Consider the following 26068-nt stretch of genomic DNA (forward strand, 5'->3'; position numbering starts at 1 on the left):
TAGCTATCGAGACGCAACCACCATAGTGCACGAATGGAGACTTGGGGCTACCACCACATACAAACACCATTCATGTGCGATGTGTAGTTTTGGCTGAAAAGTGAAATATAGGGACACACACGTCCATTTATAGATATAGATATAGATATATATATATATCTGATATATATATATATCAGAATATATCTGATATATATATCAGAAATTTTTGTAATTTCACAGATTGGATTTTAAGTCAAACAATAGATTTTACTGATCAAATTGATCAATGTTATTAATAGTATAAAATATAGTATTATCTATGTTGTTTATTATTTTCAACTTGCTTTATATTTAGTAAAAATTAAAAATGAGAAAGTTTTGCATGGAAGAAAAACCTATATGACTAAATAATGCATTAAAAATAGTGGATAAGGAAACCACAAGAACTGAATAATTTCACTTTATTGATACCATAAAGGTATGCTATAGTTAAAACAATTTATAGGAAGCATACATTGTACTAGAGATGTTTTGTTTGTTATGTTGGTTTTTAATAACAAAATTTTTTTTTTCTTGACAAGTTACCAAATATACAGTATATAAATTTAAATAACAAGTTTTTAAGATTTGTTGTACTTCAAATTAGTCTCATACTTACCACTTTCTCCAGAAAAACTCATGCCATGCATCTGCTTTTTTTACGTATTGCAATATTTCTTAATATATTGCAATATTAATATCATATGTTTACAATCTCTACAAAATTACTTGTATAATTACAATAAATAACCATAGCTAGACATAAATATCAATAAACTACAAAAAGTAAATGTAATAAAAATGAAAACAAAACATTTTCTTCCATTTTAAATGATCATCATTGGGTTTGAAGAATGCATATTTTAAAAATAGAACATAAATTCAAAAAGTGGAAATGTTGTGAAATACATACATGTCTATTGCAGTGTTTAACACTTTGCTTCAATCCTGATAATACATCAAGTAACAATTTTTAAAAATAAAAGAATTTTACAAAATATACATCTTAATTCAAGACTTATAGTAGGTCATAGAACACCCTCTATGTGGTTGAAAGAGATTCCATCTGCTTGTAATTAATTGCCTTGCCTCTTTTAAAGGCCTTGAATATTTCTATTTGTTCAAGATATTTCATGCTGCTGGGTCTTCACAGTGGTGTAAATAAACAAGCATTATCAAATTTAACCTAAACATTGTTATCATCGGCAAAAGTAGCTAGTGCTGTTGTGGAGAACCCGTTACGAATTGTATATTGATGCTCTTTAATCTTCATTTTCAGGCATCAAGCAGTGGCCCCAATATTTGCGTGGATGATTCATAAGTCTTGAATTAAGACATACATTTTTTATTTTTAGATTGTTACTAGTGTTATCGGGATTGAAGCATGGTGTTAAACATGGCACAATAGACATGCGTATTTTGCAATGTTTCCAACTTTTTAATTTATGTTCTATTTTTGAAAAACACATTTGTTTATATCTGCATTCTTTGAAACTGAGGATGACCATTTAAAATGGAGGAAATGTTTACATTTATTTGTTGCTGGTTTATTGGTGTTTACTTTTAGCTGTGATTATTTATCATACATATTATATTAATATTGCATTATATTTAAAATGTTAACATTTAATATTAACATTTTCACATTTTAACATTTCATCTGACGGAAATTCAAATTTAATATTAACATTAATAAATATATATGTGGGATTTGATGAAGAGAAGTTTATACAGTTTAGCAATAAAATAAACATTTAAATACTACATGAATGGACAGTTTACAATAACTAAGTTTAAGTAACTGGTTGGTAATTTGATGTACATTACTATGAAGACAGACAGCAATCCAAGGCCAGAATGCTTTTTCTTCTTTTGCATTTGTTCTTTCATTTCTCTCTTTTTCTCCTCCTTTCTTTGTGTTTTTCTCTTCTTTGGATCCACCAATGTTACCTTTTTATTCTCCCCTAATTAGCTGGCATCTGCTGATTAGTTTAACTCTGCACATAATTGACTTTGGATTTCAAGATGACGATAAGAAAAGAAAAACCATATAAATATAAAAAGCCTGATAGTTATATTAAAGCCAAAGGATTGCTGGGTTAGATCAGAATATATTACTATTACTGTTAAATTTAATATGAGATAGTATCTAATGCCTAACTCTAGGCCAAATTACTTAACATTTAATTATTAATAGTAGCTAGTAATGTAGCATGATCTAATCTAGCAATTGTTTGACTTCAAAAACCATATTCAAGCATCCTGAGAACAATCTGTATAAATCACAAGGATGCACAGTGCCTTTTCTCAGCCTGAAAATGCATACTTTGTGTTTGTAAAAATATAGTAGGATATTAACTTTTCATATGCTGTCTTCATTTAGCAATATGGCTTGTAGCTACTCTATGCATATTTTATTTTCATTTTTTATGCATTTTATTATATTATTTCTTACACACCCTTTGACTTTGTATTCTTTCATTTTATCTTATTTTATTTATTTGTCATTTTTGTTATGATCTTGTTCTATATTTGAGTTAATTCAAATTCCATATATTCTCTACTTTATATTTTTTTTCAGTTGTATTCTGAAGTTGGCTGCTTAGATAGCTAGAAACATTTGATTAATAAATACAGTCGATCCCCTTATAACACAGTAGATACGTTCCGGTTTTTATGAATCCATTTTCTACGAGTCCAGTCAATCACAGCCCGGCACGTATTCAGTTTACGGACTATGGCTGTTTGAAAGGTTTCTTCCATAAAATTAATTGATTCTAGGCTAATTCAACTCAATATTTCCAAAATACATATAATTTTTTGGGAATAATCCATATAAATTATGCTATAAACAAAAAATTGTAGGATTACTTACCGAGCGTGCACCGTTCGACTATGCCATTGCTTAAACTTGTTTTCGTCGTTGAGCTTGTCATCGAATGGCGCTCGCGTGCTTCCCGATAAATTATTTTTTTTGCGAAAAATTCTGCTGAACTTTGGAGACATCATTAATATAAATATAATTTATATGGATGTTAAATAATAAATGGTTTTTAGTAGGTCCAGTGCTCGTTTAAACTCAACAGTTTGTGCAATATCCGCTATTGGTCTAGATTCGACCAATCCTGTCGCGACACGAGTCAGCGATGACGTTTTACCGAATTATAGGAGTTTTTTAGCATGTTTGTACGAATACTGTTGCAATTTTTTCACTGTGATATAGAAATCCAAAATATAGGAACCCGTGTTATAGGGGGGTCAACTGTAATTTTGTTGTAGACTTAAGAACAGTTTAATGAAGTAATATAATTGTTAAACAAAACAAAATTTTCTCAAACAATAAAAATTAATTTTTTTATTATGAAACTAATTTGTCATATTAAGGTGCAGTTTTTTAACATTTTTAATTGTAAAATGTAATGACGATTTGCATTTTACTAAGGTTAATTATTTTTTGCCATACTGGTATGTATGTATTTTGATAAATATTGAAATAGCATCTGTAAAAAAAGAATTGCACAAAAACATTTAATTTCTGTACTTATGTGTAAAGAAAATGAACACAAAATTATTATAGAATTTATCATTTGTTTAAATAAATCAAGAAATTAGTAAAATCAGATGATATAATAGATTAGTTCAATTGATTAGAAACCTGTTGTTTGACGATACTAGTAAATTGTAATGTGGAAATAAATAAACTATTCATAAATTCAAACAAAAAAGTTAATTGTCATTAAATTCATAAATAAATAACAGAAATGATATATTTATAATACTAAATTGAGGAATTACTATACATTAATTCGATTCTTATAGAAATATCAAATTACAGTTTCAGAAACATTAAAAATTATTTAAGAATTTTTTAAATTTCCTGAAAATGTCCTTTTTTGATTTGTTTTTATTTTATTTAGTCTTTACATCAATATAGTAATTAAAATTCTACTATATCAAATACAATTTTGTAATGTATATAAAATATGGTAAAAAATTATTGTTTTATATTTGTTTTATTTTTTGAAATATATTTATAGTATATCTCAAAAAATAAATAAATAATTTATACTATGTTATAATATACATATTTATAGTATAGTCTACAATCCAATATGTAGAGTTGCCTATTATTTTTTTGCATCTTCACTTCATAAATCAATTTTTATTGAAATTAAAAGAAATGTCAGTATTAAATAATTATAGTGAATTGCTTTATTACATTAAAGTTTTTATAGTAGTGATAATATTGCTTATATAAATTTTTTAACATAAATTCTATTAGGTCGAAAACATTAGTGTTTGTTTAATAAACGTTTCTCAGCATCAAGTGTTTGATGATTCATTAAGCTACTGGTAATATTTTCTCTGTATCTATAACTATATACTATAACAATTGAATTCATACTTGGAAGAAAAAATAACTTATCACTAAACACCTTTGGATGCTGAGAAACATTTATTTGTTATGTGCTAATGTTTTCAGCCTAATGCATAGGCCATCTTCAGATGACTGATTTTGGAACATTTGTTACAAACTGTTCCAAAACAGAATATATTTTGTATAGAACATTAGAACATCAAACTATAAATATTTGAAATATAAAGATTAAAATATTTGACTATAAAGAACACAAAAATAAAATTTTAGCATAAAAGCAAGATAATTCAAAATTAACCTTAAATTCTAACAAAAGTGAAGTAAAATAAACTATAAAAATATAGAATTAAAATTGTAAATTTTAATACAGAAATATATGTTAGTAAAGTTAACTAGGAATTTCTATACAGTTTATTTTTTACAATGAACTTCCCTAATGATGGCAAACTGTCTTCATCTCTTGCATTAATACATTTATCCTCAAATCTCATCATATATATTTCAATTTTTTCAGCATTCACTGCCAATGTCAAGGATTGTAAAGTCTTAATTATTTCCACCTCATCCCATTTTACCAAAGAACTCTCAGTTTGTGCCATCTGGGATAGTACTGTATTGTAAAGGCCCCTTTTTTTACTGATATTCTTTAAGTCTAACTCTGAAGTTTCTTTTGGTGTCTCCAATATAATTCTTCTTTATTCCTAATTGCATGTTTTCATAAGTTATCTTGTACACATCTTTTTCTCCTCTTTCTTTAACATATCTTTGTCATTCCTCAGTATAGTTACTGTAAAAATTTGGTGCTCTTTTAAGAATTGGTTTAGAGTCTTTATGGTCTGCCATTTCTTTCATAATGTTCATATTCTTGTTAAAAGTGAACTTTGCAATTGTATTGAGTCTACTGTTTTAAGTTTTTGTCTGCTTCCCTAATGGCTTCTAATCAGTTGTGTTTTTGTATCCCAGGTTTTGGCCATTTCTTTAATCTATTAAGTTTCTTCAGTCTATCACATACACTATTGCAATACAAATATGCTCTTCTGAAGAGCATCCAGAATGTTGCCAGTTTGTATTGATAAGGGTCATCCGAATTAGATGGGATGTAGAGTGGGTTTTGTGTTGACTTAACGTATACACTGGTGATTAAATTTCTTCTTTTAAATTTAATGTTTATATCTGAAAAATGTATCTTTTAATGAATGCTTTTGTTCCATCTTCAGTTTCAGCCATCTTTGTTAACCTTATCAGAAATTCACAAATTTTTTTGTTGATTTCCAAATGATACAAACGTCATCCATATTTTTAAAAATACACTATATCTGTGTACTCCAGTTTTTGTAACACCAGTTCACATAACAATCCTGATACTGGACTCTCCATGGGGAACCACTTTCTTTTCTGTACACCTGGTTGTTAAAACTAAAAAAAATGATTCATAACACGCTAAGTTGGCTAACTCTCTCATCTCTTTTGAATAATTAATTAATTCTGTGATCTGGAGAATCATAAATTCCATTAGCAGTTGAAAACATGATTCTGTTCTTATTGAAAGATATAAGCTCTCAAAGTCCATTATTATCCCAGGTTCTTCTTCTATTAATGATAGGTCTTGTAACACACCAACCACTTTTGGTAGACAGCAAAAGCTCTAAATTAATTCTCAAAACAGTGTCAAATGTTTACAGTAATTATACTGAAGAATGATAAAGATATGTTAAAGAAAGAAGAGAAAAAAGATGTGTACAAGATTCCTTATGAAAACATGCAATTAGGAATAAAGAAGAATTATATTGAAGACACCAAAAGAAACTTGAGCGTTAGACTTAAAGAACATAAGCATAGTGTAAAAAAAAGGAGGCCTTTACAATACAGTACTATCACACCTTTAAAAAATCCGACAACAAAATTTACTATGTAATTATGTATTTGATTAGCATCACTTATCTTCAGTTACAATAGAATAGAATGTGAAAAAAAGAATGTAAATATAAAATATTTAAAAACAATAACAAGAATTCTAAAATAAATAAATAAATAACAGAAATCATAGTAAAATAAATAACTACAGTACTATCCCAGATGGCACAAACTGAAAGTTCTACAGTAAAATGGGATGAGGTGGAGATAATTAAGACTTAAAATCCCCACCATTGGCAGTGAATGCTGAAAAAATTGAAATATACAGTAATACTTTGACTTACGCTACCCCAACTTACGCGAACCTGGAGTTACGCGATTTTCAAATCTCGTCGATTCATCTTTTGTTTGAGTGCCACGCAACTATTGATTACTCATTTCCCCCACACCATTGTTCAGCTTACGTGTTCGGACGTGTCGTGTGGAATCGACACATAGCTACAATTTATTTTGTGTTATTTATTTCTATGTTTGTTATATCTACGGAGACTCGATAGACTCTATGTGGTGATTTCTTGTAACCTTGAACAAATCAAAAGGCGAGATAAGATTAACGAGAACATTTATTAGCTTACATACATCCGACTTGGATTTTACACAAATTGTGAAATTATACTCTGACTTACGCGGTTATCGCTCGGTCCCACCTATCGCGTAAGTTTGGGGTATTACTGTATATGAGGAGATTGGAGGATAAATGTATTAATAATGCAAGAGATGTGGACAGTTTGCCATCATCATGGAAGTTTATTGTAAAAAATAAACTGTATAGAAATTTCTAGTTAACTTTACTAACACACATTTCTGTATTAAAATTGTATATTTTTATAGTTTATTTTACTTCATTTTTGTTAGAATTTAAGGTTAATTTAGAATTACAGTAGAGCATTGATTATCCGAATCAATTGGGGACTGGGGTTGTTTGGAAAATTGATTTTTCGGATAACTGATTATGTACGAAAAAATATATTAACCTATCCCATGTTGAAATTCGTTCAAATCCTGGCACATCCTTAAGTACCATCTTATGGTCATGTCAGTGCTGCCCAGCTAAAACACGCACACCAATAAAAATAATATTGGAGTAGCCCAAGACATAGCCAAAGATTGCAGCACCACAGCACTAGTGAAAATTTAAATTTGCTGACTGGAAAGCTTTCGGTTAATTGATGTTTCGGTTGATCGACATTCGGATAATCGATGCTCCACTGTATTATCTTGCTTTTATGTTAAAATTTTATTTTTATGTTACTTTATATTCAAATATTTAAAGTTTAATATTCCAATAATGTACTCAAATATTTAAGCTTTTGATGTTCTAATGTTCTATACAAAATATATTCTGTTTTGGAACAGTTTGTAACAGATGTTCCAAAATCAGTCACCTGAGGATGGCCTACGCATTAGGCTGTAAACATTAGTGCATAACCAAGAAATGTTTTTTAGCATCCACAGGTGTTTAGTGATGAATTATTTCTACTATTTTTGAATGATAACAAGTAAGTGTACTCGAAAATAATTTAGCAAAACAATGGATATAAAAATGTATTTTTTTGTAAATCATATCAGAAAAATTAATTCACTACATAGGTTTAATTATATGTTATTATTATACCATAAAATAGATTCTTAAAAAAATTAAAAGAAAAAGAAGTTTAATAACTGTCATCCTATCACATTCATCCAGTTAAATATTTTAAAATTTTCAATTAATAAAATGTAAACTTTTGTAATGACAAAACAAACTAGTTTAGTTTGTCTTCCATATTACAATTAAAAAAGGTCAATTAATATATATTTTGAAATTATTTATAATATTAATAAACATATTGTTTTTAGACATTGATAAAATAAAGGATGTCATTTAATTTGAATATAATAATAAAAATACATAAAATTATTCTTTAATAATGCTCTTGTATTTATTTCTCTAATCATATAGGGACTTTACCTTTAAAAAACATATGAAAATGTTACTTAGGAATAAGAAATAAGCATTATTTTCATTAATTTATTGATATATACAGTAGAGCTGCTTTTATGATCTAATTGGTTCCTAGAAAATCATTATTAAGCAAGCTGGCCTATTTCCCAAAAGCTCAATGTCATAAATTAAGTTTACATTCCTGGAATCTATGCTTTTTTATAGTTTAGTTTTAACTATTTATATTAGTGTTTAGAGATGGCCAATAAAAAAGTATGGCATTTTATACAAGCATCATTAAAAATTTGTCATGAAAATAGAATGTACACAACTAATTATGAAGTAGGAATTAATGTGATGATGGTATTTTTAGTAATTAGTATTATAATTTGATATATTTTACTGAGAGATAAAGTGATTGTTTAAAATTTTAAATAATAAAATTTAGTTTTTCAAAACTATTAATTTTCTTTTTAATATAATGATGTGTTTAATCATACGTGATTAAAAATTGTTATTAATTAACAAACACATTTAGCTTTTCCCAGGCTATCTATAAAAAGTTATTACTATGTTAATAATTATACACTTGTACTGGATTAAATAGTGATTTTTATATAAGTATGACATGAATTCAGTTAAATTAATGTAGAATTAAAAAAATAATAATAATAATTTTTTTAAGATTTAAAATCATAGAAAAGTATTTTCATATCGAAAATTAACTTCAGTATATTTAAAGACCTTTTCTAATTATTTTTATAAATATAAAATGTTATATAGAAATTTCTAAATATAATTTAAGTAATATACTCTCAAATTATTTTATATTTTTAAAACTATTCTTACAAATTTATATATGATTCTACAATTTATAATCAGTACAGAACCAGTTTATAGTATTATATTACAAAAAATTTAAAAAAATAAGAAAAATAAAAAGTTTTATTGATTTATAATTATTTTTATTCAGTTTTATTTCTCATATCAATTTTTTTTATTTTAAATTATAAAAACAAAATGTAAACTACCTGTATAAAATTAAATAAAATTTGATACGATAAAAAATTAATAATAAAGTTATTGAACTGATAAAATGAATTTACTACTTTTTAAAAATTTATGATTAAATGGTTTCTTCTTTTAATTTTTAATTTAAAAGTCATGCTTCAGTACATATAATTTATAACTTTAGGTGGTTACGATAAAGAAAATTAAATAATTTAATTTTTGTTTAAATAATCTATTTTTACACATATAAATTATAAATAATTTATTGAGTAATTAGTATATTTCTTTACCGTTGAGCCATTCAAAGAACAAAAGTAACTTTTTTGCTTTTATACATCTTTTCTTTGTAAATAAAAAAGAAAGGTGTTGAGATCAAATGTTGTTCTGCCTTTATCTTAAAATGGTTTCCCCTCTAAAATTTTGTATTGGATTAAATTATATATTTTTCTAATAATTACTGTAATTAAAAATTTTCTTCGTATACTTAAATGTGATAATAACATAAGCATCTTTGGTTTGACCTTTGCAGTGTTAAATGAACTATATCATGTAACTCATGCATGTTACAAATTATTTAAATTTCTTAACTTCTATTTTCATATGTAATTAAAATGACATTATGTATGTAATTATAATTTAGCATATAAAAATGAAATGAAAAAAATTAGAATATTGAACCTGCTCCATTACTTTTGATGATTTATAGACAATAAACACAGTAGTGTATATTGCTTATAGTTGCACTATACATTACATATCTTGGAAATTTATTATTAACATTTAACATATATTCTACATTAATAGTTTATTTTAACTATTAATGTAGAATATATGTCTGAAAATTAATAATATAAAAAAAGATAAAAACACAGATCATCATTTAACATTGATTAAAATAGCTGCATTTATATGAATCTATCTATATCTGACAGAATATTCTAAAATTTAAAATTTTATGAAGTAACATATTTTAAAACTCTGAAATATATATATATATATATATTATATTATATTACATATATAAATTTATAAATGATTCTATAATTTATAATCAGTACATCAGTACAGAACCAGTTTATAGTATATTATTACAAAAAAATTTTAGATGCCTGCAAACATTTTATTATATTATAATGTCCTCCTATTCTATATTAATAATAATAACAATAACTCTTATCAAGATTTTCCTTTACTATTTATATAATTTATATTGTTTTGTTTCTCAGAAATAATTATAATTATTATACTTTAATTTTAAACATATTCTTCTGTTTAAAATTAAAGTAAATATTATTATTTTTTAAAGGCTTTTTATATTATATTATATAAATATTTATGTTATTGATTTAAAATAATAATTTGTGAATTTTTCTTCTTAAAGAAAAAATAAAGAATAAATATAGAAATATAAATTATTTATGAATACTTTATAATGATTTTAGATATTTTTTATTATAGTTCAAATTTTTTTTTAATTTCTAAAAAGTGCAAAGATAGAGAATACAAAAACTTTTAATCCTTATTTTATATATATATATATTCTTATATCAGAACTGCAAAATTGTTTTATGTTATGAGAGTTAAGTGAAAATTCTATCTTGTGAATAGATGCATTCAGCAAACATAAAGTATGTAGTGCTATAGTGTATACTGTAAGGATGGTTTGACATGTTTGTTCCATAGCCCACAGATATAACAATGATTCAGAACTCAGAAGCATAGTGTTAGGCATTTTATATGTGGTATATTTTTGTATTTGTAATTCTCTTTTCTTCATTCATATGTACGATTATATTAAAGATCTGCTCATTGAATTTTAAATTTAAATTTACATTTTTATTTGTTTTTAAGCATGGTGTGCTGTACTAAAGCACTACTAATGCGACATAGTAAATATCCACTTGAACATAGGAACAGTGGCAGACTGTTTCAAGAAAGTGCTGACAGTAACGTATCACGTAGGAGTAGTTTAGCCAGCCATTTCACTAAAGTTCTGCAGCACTGCTGTTTGCTAAATGTGCCCAATAAATTATTAATAAGAATGTCTGTCTCAATTTTATAATTTTCTAAATATTTTCCTTCCTTCTTTTAATTTTTATAATGTTTTCTTTAATAAGCTGTGGTCTTTTCTTTGTTTAACAAAGTATAAGTCTTGTTAATTTTAATGAACAATATTTTATTTCAGCATATTTAAATTTTATAAAAAAATTTTACACTAGTTGAGCAAGCATATTTATGTGATTACTAATTATTTATGGTTTACTATTAAACTTACAAATCCATTTATGAAAGTTTTATATAATTCAGTTTTATTATTAACTGCCAATTGATGATAAAGAATTTAAATTGCTGCTGAAAACTCTGTGTTTGTGCTGTTAGTGTTTTAGTAAATGCTTATTATTAACTTTTATATTATTAAATATATAGAAAAATATTAAATTTTTACAAAGTGAAACAATTAAATAAATTTTAAACAGTTAAATCATTTTTTAAAATAGTTTTTGCTTATGTAGACTAATGAATATTTATAACAAATGTCATCTTTAATTTGAAAAATGACGAATATCAGATTTTAAAGTATATGATTGTTCAAAATAAAGTATGACAAATTTCAAATCATATATGTATGAATTTATTTGTTTGTATTCTCAAATATTATTGGCCTTCTTTAACATTTAAATTCATATTTATCAATACAAGTTTAACAAATTAAAGAAAAACAATATACCATAGGACAATGTTTTCATTCATTTAAATATTCACAGAAATTAGTAAAGAAAAAAACAAATTTGAACAAAATAAATATTTGAATAAACCATCAAAATTATATATGATATGTTACAAACTAGTGTAAATTCCTAAAGCAGTAACCAGAATAATTTATATTGAACATTGTAAAAAAAAGAAATTGTAATAATTTGTAAATAATGAGAATAATAATTAAAATGTAGTATATCTTAAAATATAAAATAGATAATATGGTCAATAAAAATAATTTCATAAAAAACAAATAACTGACAACAAAAACAATATAAATGGGTCAGAGTGACACACAATATTCTTTTTAAATAAACAAAAATATCCATCTTCTATTGTTTAAGTGATCAGTTTTATTCTATTCCATTATGTTTGAATTTTTATAAGTTTATTTACTTTATATTCATGATAATTATAAAAATAAATGAACAAATTATTAGGCCCCATTACATAATTAATTTTTTTACATAATTTATTAATGCAGTATTAACGATGAAGTAATTTGATGATAATTGTAGGAAAGTATAGAAAAGAATTAAGTAATTTTCATATATTAGTGTATATTTTATATCATTTTAACATTGTCAATCAGATCTTTCTTGCACTTAATTAATATGTAACTTTTATTAGAGTTTTAAGGTTTAAATCCTATGCATTTTTTTAACTTTATAAAATCTTTTAAATTAAAATGTAATTAATTAATATAACTGATGATAACAAATTACAATGTATTTCTTAAATATATGATGATTAATGATTCATCTGAAATTTGTATTCAAAAATGTAGCCAAACGTTATCAGATTTTTCAGGTTATTAAACTTTTTGTGATAGACCAAGATGATGTATAATAACATCACAATATATCGATCATAAATATTTTTAATAAATATACAGTGTATTAGACATAATATTAAATATTTAAACAGCAATGATATTTTGTAACCTAGTAATTTTGTTTATTATTTTATATTATAATGGCAATATATGCATTTACTATAACCATAACATGTAAGTGTAGATATTTTTATAAATTTTACTATTGATTTTAGATAAAATTAATAAAATTTGTGAATTATTGTTTCAAAATAATAGTTTTAAATAAGAAAAATTTAATCAATACAGAAACTGAAATTTTTATTATTCAAAAGCAAGAATATTTTCAAACTTTGTAATTTATTGTCAGCTACACAATGATTATGTAGCCAATGATGAACATTTAAATATGTAAATATTTTCTATTTTAAAATAATAAGAAGAACTTTGGCTCCTACACTACAAGTTTTATTTATTATTTAAGGAATGAAATAATTACAGTATTTACAAATAAAGAAAGCCATAATTTAGAATTATCTCTTTTATTATTTTATTTTAACAATAAAAAATTTTCAAATCTACTGATTCTATCAATACAGAAGGAAAATAAAATAAATATATGTTTATATGGGAAGGACAAGGACAACAAGCATTCACTTAAATCAAATAACGATGAAAATGTGACAGTGGCAGTTTTTTAATTTTGCTTATTTTAGGTTTAGATTTCACTGATTAAGATCTCAGAAATTACATATCTTTCCATATAATTTCTCTGTAGTTTTCTGTATTAAATATCAGTGAAAATTGAATGCAAATTTCGTTTTATGAAATGAGTTAATATTGATTGGATGATAGTTTGTTCAGATAAAGTTTCTTTTAACATTCAGATATAATCATATAATAACTTCTAACTGTAATTTTTGACCACTGGTTGCAAATATGAGCATTAGAGACACATTCTGATAAACATTAACTCTTTCCATAAGATGATATTTGCCACTCAATTTTTACTTATATTTGGTTATTATTTAATACAGCAAGTTGCAGAGTAATTAATTGGAAAAACATATAATTTTTGAAACTTTAACTGATAAGATATAATTTCTAAAATGAGCAAATTGTTTTCAAAGTTACTATTTTTAAAAGTTTTGTTGATAAATTGATTTTTGTCGTCATTATTATTATGTTTTGATTATTTTGATGTTCTACATTTGTGCCCAAAACTTAAGGATGGATGACATTTGTACATGAATAGAGAGAACTGTAAGTGATTGCAGACAAATATGACAAGAATTGTATTACTTGACATCTAGCACAGGGTAATACACAACAACTTGTAGGATTTTACAAATCAGAGAAATAAAAGTAAGTCTCTGGTGAATAAGATACATACACCAGTTGGACATAGATGGGGAATGGCTTGAAAGTGTTTACCAATACTCAAGCAGAGAGACTTATTACTATGGAATATGTCCACATCAAACTGCAATGCAGTACTACACCATCACGGCTGGTTTGTCACTAACTGACTCGGCAACTTTTTCTAGCTATCACCACTAGCAATTGTGTTTATTCTTAAGTTTTGGATGTGTATAATTGTTTCTAAACATATTTGCTTTTATTTTGTTATAATTTTGTTTAATTCTTGTTAAAGATAGAATTTTTTTCTTTTTGGATTTATCGTTTGTTTTATGAGTATGGAAATACTCATATAACATGTTTCAAATAATAAAAATTTTGGAAATAATGTAACTAAACAACTACTGTTTGTAACAAAAAACAGCATTAGTATAGTATGATTATATCACCTAAGACATTTAATTTATTGACCATTACTACAGTTGACATTGAATTCAGCAAAACGATGAATGCATTATAACAATAGTTGCCTAAGGCTTAAAGAAATTTATGAAATTCTTAAATTTGAAACAATGGTGTTATTCGTGAGAAATGGCCTTCCAGTTTTATTTTTATCATTTATGACATTAAAGAAAAATTATAGTTTTATATATTATGATCTAAAAATAGAAAATTTAGATAATCTTTGACAAGCTTAATATTTACAGAAGTTTGATTGAACAAACATTAAGAAAGCAATAATAATAAAATATCATTTATATGTTAGCAAATCTTATTTGTAATAATTACATGTAGATTTTATGTATTTTACCTATGTTCTTTTAAAAATTATACTTCAATTTTAAATATTATATTTAATGTAAAGTTTAAAAAAAAATAAAGTATTGATGATACAAATTTTTTTATCATCATTTAAAATTATTTCTTATACCAACAGAAACCTGTTATACATAGCTTTTTATAGGATATTACTGAAAAAATATATATATTTCTTTCATTTGTTTTATCTAATATTTTTGTCTAAAACATATTTTAATCTAAGTTTCTCAAACATTTCAGCATTAAAAATTATTTTAAAAATAATTTTACAAAAACAAAAGAGAAAAAATAAATGTTTATAATAAAATGTTGATAATGCTTATTTTTTGTTTCTTTGAGATCTTAGTATGATGTATTTCTGCTGTTAACTTTTGATATAATAATTGTAGAGAGGGGTATTCATGTGTATTAAATTAGAAAGGCATTATGAATTCTCTTAATAGACGATAAGTAATTAAAAAATTGTGATGAAAAATTAAATGTTATGCTAATATAAAACCTCATAATCTGGAATGTCCAGTAATCTGTCACTCTGCAAAGAAGTGTATAATCTGCAATTGTTTAATTCAGATGCTAGTGTTTGGCAAATCAGAATGTTTGGACACACGCACTAAAAACCAGACAGAAATATAGCTTGTAGGAAAATAAATATTATATACAAATAAATCATTGTGAATGTTGATTTTGTGTAAATAATGTATTGATTAATGTTTTTCATGTTTTCATTCAATCTAATATAGATATAATATTACATCATCTTCATACTGATTAAAGAGTATACATAAACAAATCAAAAGCATACATACAACAGTGTGCACTGATATAAAATGTAGAGTATTGTCTGCAACATTCAGATTGCATATAACTAATCAAAGTGTGCAGAACTACAAAAACATATGGTAATCAAACATTTTTTTTTTATAATTGGCATCACTCTGGTCCCATAGTGCTGGATTAATAAACTTCTATTCTATTAATATTTAAAACATTATAAGCTTTGTTTTATTTGTAATCAATGCATACTGTTAAAATATAATTACTGTATGTCTCACTAACTTAGTGTTACTTGCTAATAACTTGAGAACAACTTGACCAATGCAATCTGTCTTTTTCATTTTTTCTAATTTTAAAAGGAGGATCGTATCAATGATAAAAGTATGTTGCTGCATTCTGCAACTGTCTGTAAAAGATATACCAACTCTGAGAAGAGAAATGGTTTCAGCAAGATGAGTGTTTCACACATTTTTCAGAGAAATACATATGCTGTTAAAGCAGGAATTAGTGACAGATAATTATGGAGAACATATTTGATTGCTCTATTGGTCACCTGATCAATTACCTCTTAATTACATTACAGAGATATGTCAAGGGAAAAGTGATGTTCAATCACTTACTATGTCACTTACTATACAAGAAGACATGAAAAAGAATATGTGAAGTCTGTACTGCAATGACTATTGAAAGTTGTGCAAAGTTAGAAAAAATTTTGTAAAAAGAATAAATAAATATATAGAAATGAATAGTCAACAATTTGAACACTATACTATTTTGTTATTGTATTCTTCTCCGTTATGTCTGGCCAATAGTTTGAATCACTTAAAGCTTCAGCTGTTCATAATTTTTATAAGATACATGCTGTAAAAAATGTTTTAGATTAAAGTTTCTAGTTTATTCTGTAGAATCCAAAATATACACTTTTTGTTAGCTTCATTTTTTTTAACTTTAAAGTTGCTCCCATCTCCCTGTGAAACAGAGTAAGGAGTGACAATTTTATTATTGTTATGAAGTGTTTTTTGAAATTGTACAAAATTAAAAAATAAAAATGATTTGCATCAATCAAATTGTTCTCAAGCTATTAGTCTATAACACTGTATTTAGGACATTCCGTATATATTGTTCAAGGTATTGCAAATCTTTGATATACTTCTGATTAGAAATGAATATATGACTCCAAAATATGCTTTTTATTATTATTATTAAAGTAAAAAAATGAATGGTTTGATGTTAGAACAATGATGAAGCAGTCCTTTAATCTACAAGGGGACCTTACGATCTCAGAAATTCAGTTCAGGATGAGACTTCGCAGGTTAGTAGTATGCCTCAAGAGTGTCCACCCTCTAATCAGAGAAAATCTTTCTGTAGCCACAAAAATTCAGAGCATGAATCAGGCAATGAACGAAGGAGCCAGAAGAATTGTAAAGCATACTAGCCAGAAGATTCTGAGAAAAAGGACTCTAAAGTTTTAAGCGCAGCTTATATATTGGTCGATTTTACACCATGGTAGGTACAATTCGCTACAGACTCAGCACAATAGCTGAGTCTGTAGCGAATTAACTTGCCACGCGGGCGATTTAGGTTCGATCCTACCTTTCCTTTGGCTAACTTTGTTATAATTTTTAAAACAATTAAAAAAAAAAAAAACTTTTAAATAAAGTTAATGACCTAAAAATATTATCAATTAAATCATAAATAATTTTATTTTATTTATGAAATGACTGTTACGGCTAATTAAAATGTGAATTAAATATAATATTTTATTTTAAAAATTTTTATTATATTTTTATTTTTGTTCAACTTTGTGATGTCTATTTTTATAGACAGGAAGAAAATCTAATAAAGCGTATACAAAATTGCATTTATCTGATTGAAAATAATAAAATTCCCACAAAGACTGTATAAAAATATAATCAATAGTGCATCATCAACTGTCATTGCCAATTTTTAATGAAATAATTTGGTATGCCTGGTATGCTTCCAGGCTTTCTGGTGAAAAAAGAAATTTTCATAAATGTAAACGAAGTATGTTTTCCAACAGATCATTTAAAAAAAGGTTGTTCGTGTAAACAATCACCTTCATAAATTGTGCAAGATGTCAAAATAGTTTTTGTTTTCAATGTTTTCATGATAATTATCATTCTGGTGCTTGTATGTAAAGTAAAACCCTACCCGAAAATTTGTTGTAGTGGTAATTAAAATTTTAATTTACCTCCATTAAAAATGCATTTGAAATTATTCAACTTTTTAAAAATAAAATATTATCTTTAATTCACAATTTAATTAGCCGTAAGTCATTTCATAAATAAAATTAAATTATTTATGATTTAATTGATAATATTTTTAGGTCATCAACTTTATTTAAAAGTTGTTATAATTTTTAAAACAGTTTAAAAAAAAATTAGCCAAAGGTAGGATCGTACCTAGATCGCCCACGTTGCTAGTGAGTTTGCTACAGACTCAGCCATTCCGCTGTGCTGCCATAGTGTAAAATTGACCAGTATATCACCACTTATATCCAATATATCCACAAGTATATCCTTTTTCTTACATCACCACTTCCTTTGATTTCTGTTGCAGATGAGTTGGCCAAGTTTAATTCACTTACGTGGGATGTTTCAACGTTAGAAAATCTTGCTTTATCATTGCACATGTGTGATGAAGCACCTGAGTCTAGACACCATTTAACATTTTCTTTCCCTTCATTTGTTGTAATATTAGCATTATATGACTCCTATTTTTGTGTTGTTAGGCTTATAGTCATAGCTCTATGTGGTTTTTGCTTGTATCTATCCCAGCATTCTCTCGCTTTATGGCCTATTTTTCCATAGTTACGGCATTTAAATTTGAATGGCCCCTTATTTTCAGATTGTTTCATCTGTAATTTGTTTATATAGAGCGCATCCAAATTCTTCGAGTCGTCGGCATCGTCATTTTGTTTTTGTGCCTCATACTCTTCTGTTAGCTTTATTTTGAGTGTGTCTGGTGAAAGAAGTTTCTCTTGTATCTCTATAGCAATTCTAAATTGTTCGAATGAGTCCAGTATACTATATAGCAGTACTACTGTCAATAGTTCTTCATTTATGGAGATTTCCATTTCTTTTAACTTATCTACTATATCGAAAAAATCTCTTACATGATATGCCATGTTGTTTCCTTTCCTTATTTTCTTGAGAATTAATTTCTTTAGTAGTATGGTCTTTTTTGCAGGACCTTTCAATTTGAAAATTTCATATTCCATATTTCATGTGAGGTTTCACATCCTTTTGTATGTTTTAATTCTGCTGGTCTTATGGCAAGAATTATATCACACATCGCTTTCGAGCCTGCTGTGTTCTGCCGCTTTCATTGAACTTTCATCTCCATGTATAATTCTGGTTTCTTTCTTTTTCCACTGATGTATTCCTACGAATCGTTTTTGATCAAGAGTGCCTTTATCTGTAATTTCCATGTATCAAAGTTTTCTTTACATAGTAGTTTTATTCATATAGCTAGTTGACTGGCCATTTTTCTTTTGTAGGCTTCATAATTCTATTTCCTTTTAATTCCTGTAATTCTAATCTTCGATACTTAATTTTCCATTCCTGGGCACGTAACCATTGTTAGAACAATGATCAGGCAGTCCTTTAACTTAGGATTAAACTTTATTCTAATCTAAGACTATACATGAATTTGTTCACATGTCCATAACTCGGCGTGCAACTGAAAACAGTTTCTTCTTGTTTTGAGCGGTCTTGCTCGGTATTGCCAGTTCACAGACAGTTTGATATATCGACACTTACTTTAGTTTAGTATTCTCTAACATTTGACATGAATAAATTTGAATTATTACATGCTTAAATAATAAACATTTTATTATAAAACTATAGAAAGTTTATAATTAGTGATATTGAACAAGATTAAAATTTAACCTTTCATATAGGAAATTTTCTTTGCCTTGATCTCTGTGTTGCAAAATTAAACATCAATACTCTATCAAGCTATTCATTAATAAATATTAAAGTTGGTTACAATTAAGTGTTTTTACATTTTCATGTATATTATATTAAAATTGAAAAACATTTGTACAGTAATACTTTCTTTTACAGGAACTATCTCTGCTATTGTTTCAAATTTTCAAAACAAATAGTAGATAATTCTAATAAAACTATATTTAATTTCATTAGGAATATTTATAACATGATTATCATCAACTGTTGTTATAATTAACATAGAAAAGAATACAAATCTTTGAAACACCTGCTATATTTATATTTAAATTGAAAATTATTTTAAACTTCATATAAATACATAACAAAAGACTAACTCAGTTAAACATAAATGTAATAAAATCCATATGTAATGACATATGAAATACATGAATTAGACTTAGAATAACTTAAATGAATTAATATGTCATACTAGTAGCAGTAAAATGTGTGTAAATATAACATATCAATGAATATAATATCTAAAATGAAACATATGTTTGAATAGTTTTTTCTTTTTGTGTTTATTTGTCAATATTCTCTGATTCAAAAATATTTATGATATGAGAATTTAATAAAATCTTTTAGGTAAGTGAGAAATATATAATTATATAAAATAATCATTAAAATTATAGAGGAGGTGATTATAATATAATCACAGTATACAAAACTTGATATAATATTTTTCAATTTAATGTATTTTTTCACCAGTCCCTTCAAATCTTCAGAAATCACAATGTTTATATATGTTAATGTTACTATATTTAGCATCTTTCAATTTTGCATATTTTCAGGATTTGTGCATCAAAACTCTATCCATAGATAACGTTTTCATCACGTTTTTCAAAAAACATATTGTATTAATTGCCTTCACAATCAATTGGGTTATAGAAGTTTAACAAATTATCAAGATCATTTCGTCATCTCACAATAGTGAGAGTATGCGTACAGGTATACCTCGCCTTACATCGGTAATTGGTTCCAGGAAAGCGACGTAAGTCGAATTTACTTGTCTCCGAATCTACTTGTCACTAGGCTAAACCATAAATTACCATTCCCGGTTCTGTATTTTATTTATTAAGCTTACAAACAATTTTATTGGTTAATAAGGATCTATTTTAAGCTTACAAACAAATAAATTTTAGGTTTTTAATATAGTACAAAAAAAGTAATCTAAATTTACGAATGCATGTACTGTAAATACAGTACATACTTGTAAATGTATATATTTTAATGTGATTTTATGTGCTTTAAACGCTTTTCTAGTGATATTACGACTTCAATATTTGTAGCGGACAGATGTAAAGTTGAATAAAATGAGTTAAACTTGATTTTTATTTTTCCATATACTTTTTTGACAAACGACATATAATCGGGAACGACGTAAGTCGAGGTATACCTGTATTTTATAGTTTTTGAGCCTTGGCAACCTGCTGGACTTGCAGATTGGCATACAAGCAAAATGATATCTCATATCTTTTTAACTTTTGGATTTGGTACGTATAAATATTTGGGGACAGGTCAATGACAATGAGAAAAAGAATTTCTCATTGTAGGGTATTGAGTGGATGTACAAAATAAGGTGTATTTGTTGTATACAGTACTCATTTATACGTTTAATTTTTGTGGTATGGTATAAAATAAAAATATGCTGGAAGAGGAACAATTTTTTGATACAAAACTATTAGGAGAACATCCTCTCTGTCCCATATGGATTGATGCCCATGATTTTAGAAGGTTACTAAAGATTTTGCAGTTCAGATAAAGATGGAAACATACCAAATTCTCAACAGAAAATAAACAAATATCCTTAATTACTTTCAAAAGATACTGTAACAGTTAATTATCATTGTGTAAAACATCTACAATTTTCAATTGTTCTACATTATATTGTGTGAAAAAAAAGGCTTTTGTGGAAGTGTTTGTACTTGTAATATGTGTATTGTTTCATCTTATCCATTCTGAATGCATGTGACATTTAAATAAGATAAGTGAGTAAATCACTTCTCAATGTTATATTATTACACATAATAGTATTTTATAAAAATTCTTTTTTATAAAATAAATAATACTTTCACATATTCTTACCTTTAAAATTTGGCTATGCTAAATATGTGTCTATAGTGTTTAATGGATGAGCCAGTTCTGTTTTATAATTAAAATTCTGACTTGTCAAAATTAACATTTTAAATTATTTACTTGAATATTTTTATAAATTTTGGATTATTAAAAGATATTAAAATTTCATGTTTTATTTATTAGTCACAAGAAACTATAGTTTGGCCATTAGTTCACTACATCATGCACATCATGATTGATTATGCTTGTGTGCATGAATGCTTGTCTGATTCTAATAAGAATTTTTGTTCAGGAAATTATTGCATTTATGGTAGTTTAACAAATGCTGGAATATTCTTTTACAGTAAACTTTTCATTACAATTTTTTTCAATTTGCTACATTAAATGAAATTTCAGTTGTAAAATTAAACAAAATATGAAAAATAATAAATAAAATTTAAATTATTTTACATCTACTTACATATACTTACTTGATCCAAGAGATTTTAAGTAAAAATGCTTCATGTGATTTGTAACTTGTTTTTGTTGTTTATTATTTTTCGAAACAAAAAACGATTACAAATCACACAAAGCATATTTTAATTTTAAAAAATTTAAATTAAAAACGTAAGTGGAAAATTCTGTAGTTTATAAAGTATGGAATTTTCCATTTATAATAAATAAATATATCAATATAGAAAAATTAGTTATAAGAACTGTTAATTGCTGAGTATTGAAACAGTATTTAATACATAAAAAATATTATACTTTAATAACTGAATTATATTTTTGCCTTTTAATTTAATGTTTTCAAAGATGGTTAAAATATTTTCTCTTCTGACTGTTTTTCTATTTATTGGTTAGGAGTTAATATTATATCAATAGTATAATTAGTTTTGAATGAAAAGTAAATAAATACATTTAAAAAGATTTAACAGATTTTAATTGATAGAATAGATAGAATTTATTTATAAGTAGTATTTAATTATCTTGAAAGGATTGTGAAAATTCTTTTTATATATGATGCTTATTATTATTGTTTATATTTTTTTAAATAATTGACTAGCAAATAACAAAGTAAAGTGTTATTAAACTAATAAAAAATTACTCATGTTAAATTTGCTAGGTAAGTAAGAATTGTCATCTTATCAGGATTTTCATTAAAAGAAGAAAATATAATTAAATATAATATCCAAATTATATAATCAAATATTGTATTTATTTCATTTCAGACACAAAATAAAATACAAAATTATTTTAAATCAAATACATAACACATACAGACATAGAGATACTTTAAAAATTAAAATTGATATCATTAAATAATGTAATTGAATTTGCAGTACTATATAGTTATTGATGTCACAATTATTATCCTATAGCAAATGTTTTCAGTTATATGAATTTGTTAAATATGTGATACATATAAATTAATTTATATATTATTGTTGTTGTTATTGAGAATAAAAAAATTATTAGATGTTATGAAAGAATGCATATTTAGAATAAAATTCTTAAAATGATGTTTAAATTATTTGAATAATTTTAAAGGTTAATATAAAAAGTCTAACTATAATTTAAAAATATTTTAACAACCATTTTGAAACATTTGAACCATATTTAAGTTTTTGGAGGTTTTGATCATAATTCATTCCATCTGTTCACACAGGTTGGGCTATAAATGATTCCTGCGAGAATATGTTTCAAATATGTTGTTAGCATTATTTGTTATCCCTGTGTAATAACGTTACTGTAGTTTTCTTATACAGATAGATTGATCAACAGATAGATGATATTGTTACGACTGATTTGTTTTTTTCATTTCCAGCTAAGAAATAGATCTTTTCCAATAATTTCAATTTATGTTAAAAAATGAATTGAGAATGGTTGAATAAGAGATATTTAAGTCAGTGTAGTGGTCAACAAAATCTAGTTTTAATATTTAAATGAGAAGACTGAATAGTTTCACTGCAACGTATTTATAAATATTTTATATTGACTATTTGATCTATTAAATTAAAGTTATAAGTGTGTGTATATGTATGTATGTATATATATATATATATATATAAATTAGAATGTTTAAGAATTGATATCAAAATAATCAATAGACAAGTATAGGCCTACTACAATGGGAATAGTTCATTTTAAAAAAATATTGACTTCTGAAATGACCAGTTTAATATATAAAATGGCATGTAATCAATATTGCTGTAAGAATAATAATGATATTTTCCAAAGTTACTTTTAATGCAAACTTAGTGTAAGAAATATATAAAATCAGAAAATTCTCATCTCGCAGATAAGTATGACATATGAACTTTTAGAAGAAAACAAATATGATTTATCCCAAAATTAATTTTAAGTCATCAAAATTTAATTATTTTAATTAAAATCATACATTAGAATTATAGTGTTCATCAGTTTATTAACCTTCATAAGTAGTATTCAGATAATTTGACAATTTATTAATAAATGAATGACAGTGAAACTAATTAGTAGTAAAAGAATGACAAAGAATAGTGATTGATAAAGGAATGTATGTTAATGAATTAGAATTAATTAATTCAAATTAAAATAACATATTTCAGAGTTTGTATTTGTAGTTTAAAACTATTGATATTATATGTATGTGTACAAATAATAATAAATATATTTTGTTTTAGGGATTTTCATAATATTTAGTTAAGAAATAAATAAACATTCAATGACAGAATTGAGAATAAACTATAAATACTATAACCTATAAACAAAATACAGATAAATTTGCATATAGTATTAGGTACACAACTAAGTAAATGTATTCTAGAATTTATGTATTTGTTTTTTGTTCTAAAACTATTTTAATTTAATTTGAATTATTTGTATATAATTTTTAAAAAATTTATAACTGGAAATTACTGTCATCTATCAATTGTAGTGCTGCAAAACTAAGTTATATACACACAACAAATATAATAAATTAGATTTTGAGTAAATTCATTTACTTTCCAATGCATTAATTGCATCACAATATTTATAGTTCATGAAACTTTTATGCACAATGCTTGATGTACCCAAAAACAAACAAAATTTTGGATAGGGAAATTCATTTATCTGAAAGACCCCTGGTTCTATCAAGTTCAGGTAATTGAGTTTCCACTGTGTTCTTATTTTTAAAAAAAATTAAGAAAAAAGGAAGTGGAATGACATTTTATAAAGATATATTTGCTACAAATGCAGAGAATTATTGGAAAGATTTTATATAATTTTTTGTTGCTATATTTTATTTAATAACAATTTTAGTTTATATTTTTGATATTTAATTCTGTAAGCCATTTATCTTCTATTATAAACTATTAATTAATGTGTATTTTAAATTTGATGTTTTCCAATAAATATTTATAATATTTAAAAGCAGAAAAATTAAAGAAATTTATGATATGCATACAATTTATTTTATACAGTACTACTATATTTTTATTTATGTTTTTCATAACTTTTTTCAAATTCATTATAATATATAGCTGTAAAAAATATTTAATTGAACTTTTTATGACAGAGAGGAAGACTATGTGGAAGAATTATTAGAGAAACAGTCTGAATTAATATATTATCTACGACAGCACACCATTCATCTTGGCAAAAAAATTTTGAAGCTAACAGATGAAATAAATGCTTTACATCAGTCTCCAAATACTCAACATATTTAAGTAAACTTAAAGGAATTATGTAAATGGTGCTATTGATTACAAATTTTCATTGAATATAAATAGAAAAAAAAAGTCTATTTTTAATATAAATTAATTTTTTCTAATTTATTCAAATTCAATCTATATATATTTTATAATTTTTGTTATTTTTCTAATATATTATTTTTAATTACTGGCTACATAAAATTTGTATATTCTTGTATCAAAGTACACAAATATATGTTAAAAATAGATTTTTGTAAGTTATTGCATGCTTTATAATAGAAGATAATAATCGTCATGTAATTTATTTTGTGTTCATTTTCATCTGTATATACAAAAGGTATATTTAATTGTCGTTGGTAGTCGACATGCAAGATTTATTACAGTATACGAAGATCACAAGATCACGATGAAGTATCCTGCAAGATACTATGATAACTAATCTCATATATAAAATTGCAATTGATGATATATTTTGTAAGGCATCCACTTTCCCAGGACCTCTGCACCAAGACAGCTATAGTGGGGTTTATTACATTTCGACATTAATACTTTTTAAGTAGAATAATATTTTATTTTATACGTGTATATATAATT

The 26068-nt window shown here is 25.2% G+C and overlaps 1 long non-coding RNA gene across 1 annotated transcript; it reads left to right on the forward strand.

Annotated features, from left to right (window-relative positions):
• The first annotated feature begins 7684 nt into the window (after window positions 1-7684).
• LOC111634773 lies at window positions 7685-25421 on the forward strand. Its single transcript, XR_002758282.1, has 2 exons — window positions 7685-7812; window positions 25339-25421. It is a non-coding gene; the product is annotated as an uncharacterized LOC111634773 (long non-coding RNA).
• The last annotated feature ends 647 nt before the right edge of the window (window positions 25422-26068 follow it).

This window comes from Centruroides sculpturatus, unplaced genomic scaffold (assembly GCF_000671375.1).
Source record: "Centruroides sculpturatus isolate CEXI.00-Female unplaced genomic scaffold, Cexi_2.0 scaffold135, whole genome shotgun sequence".
In the NCBI taxonomy this organism is placed as follows: domain Eukaryota; kingdom Metazoa; phylum Arthropoda; class Arachnida; order Scorpiones; family Buthidae; genus Centruroides; species Centruroides sculpturatus.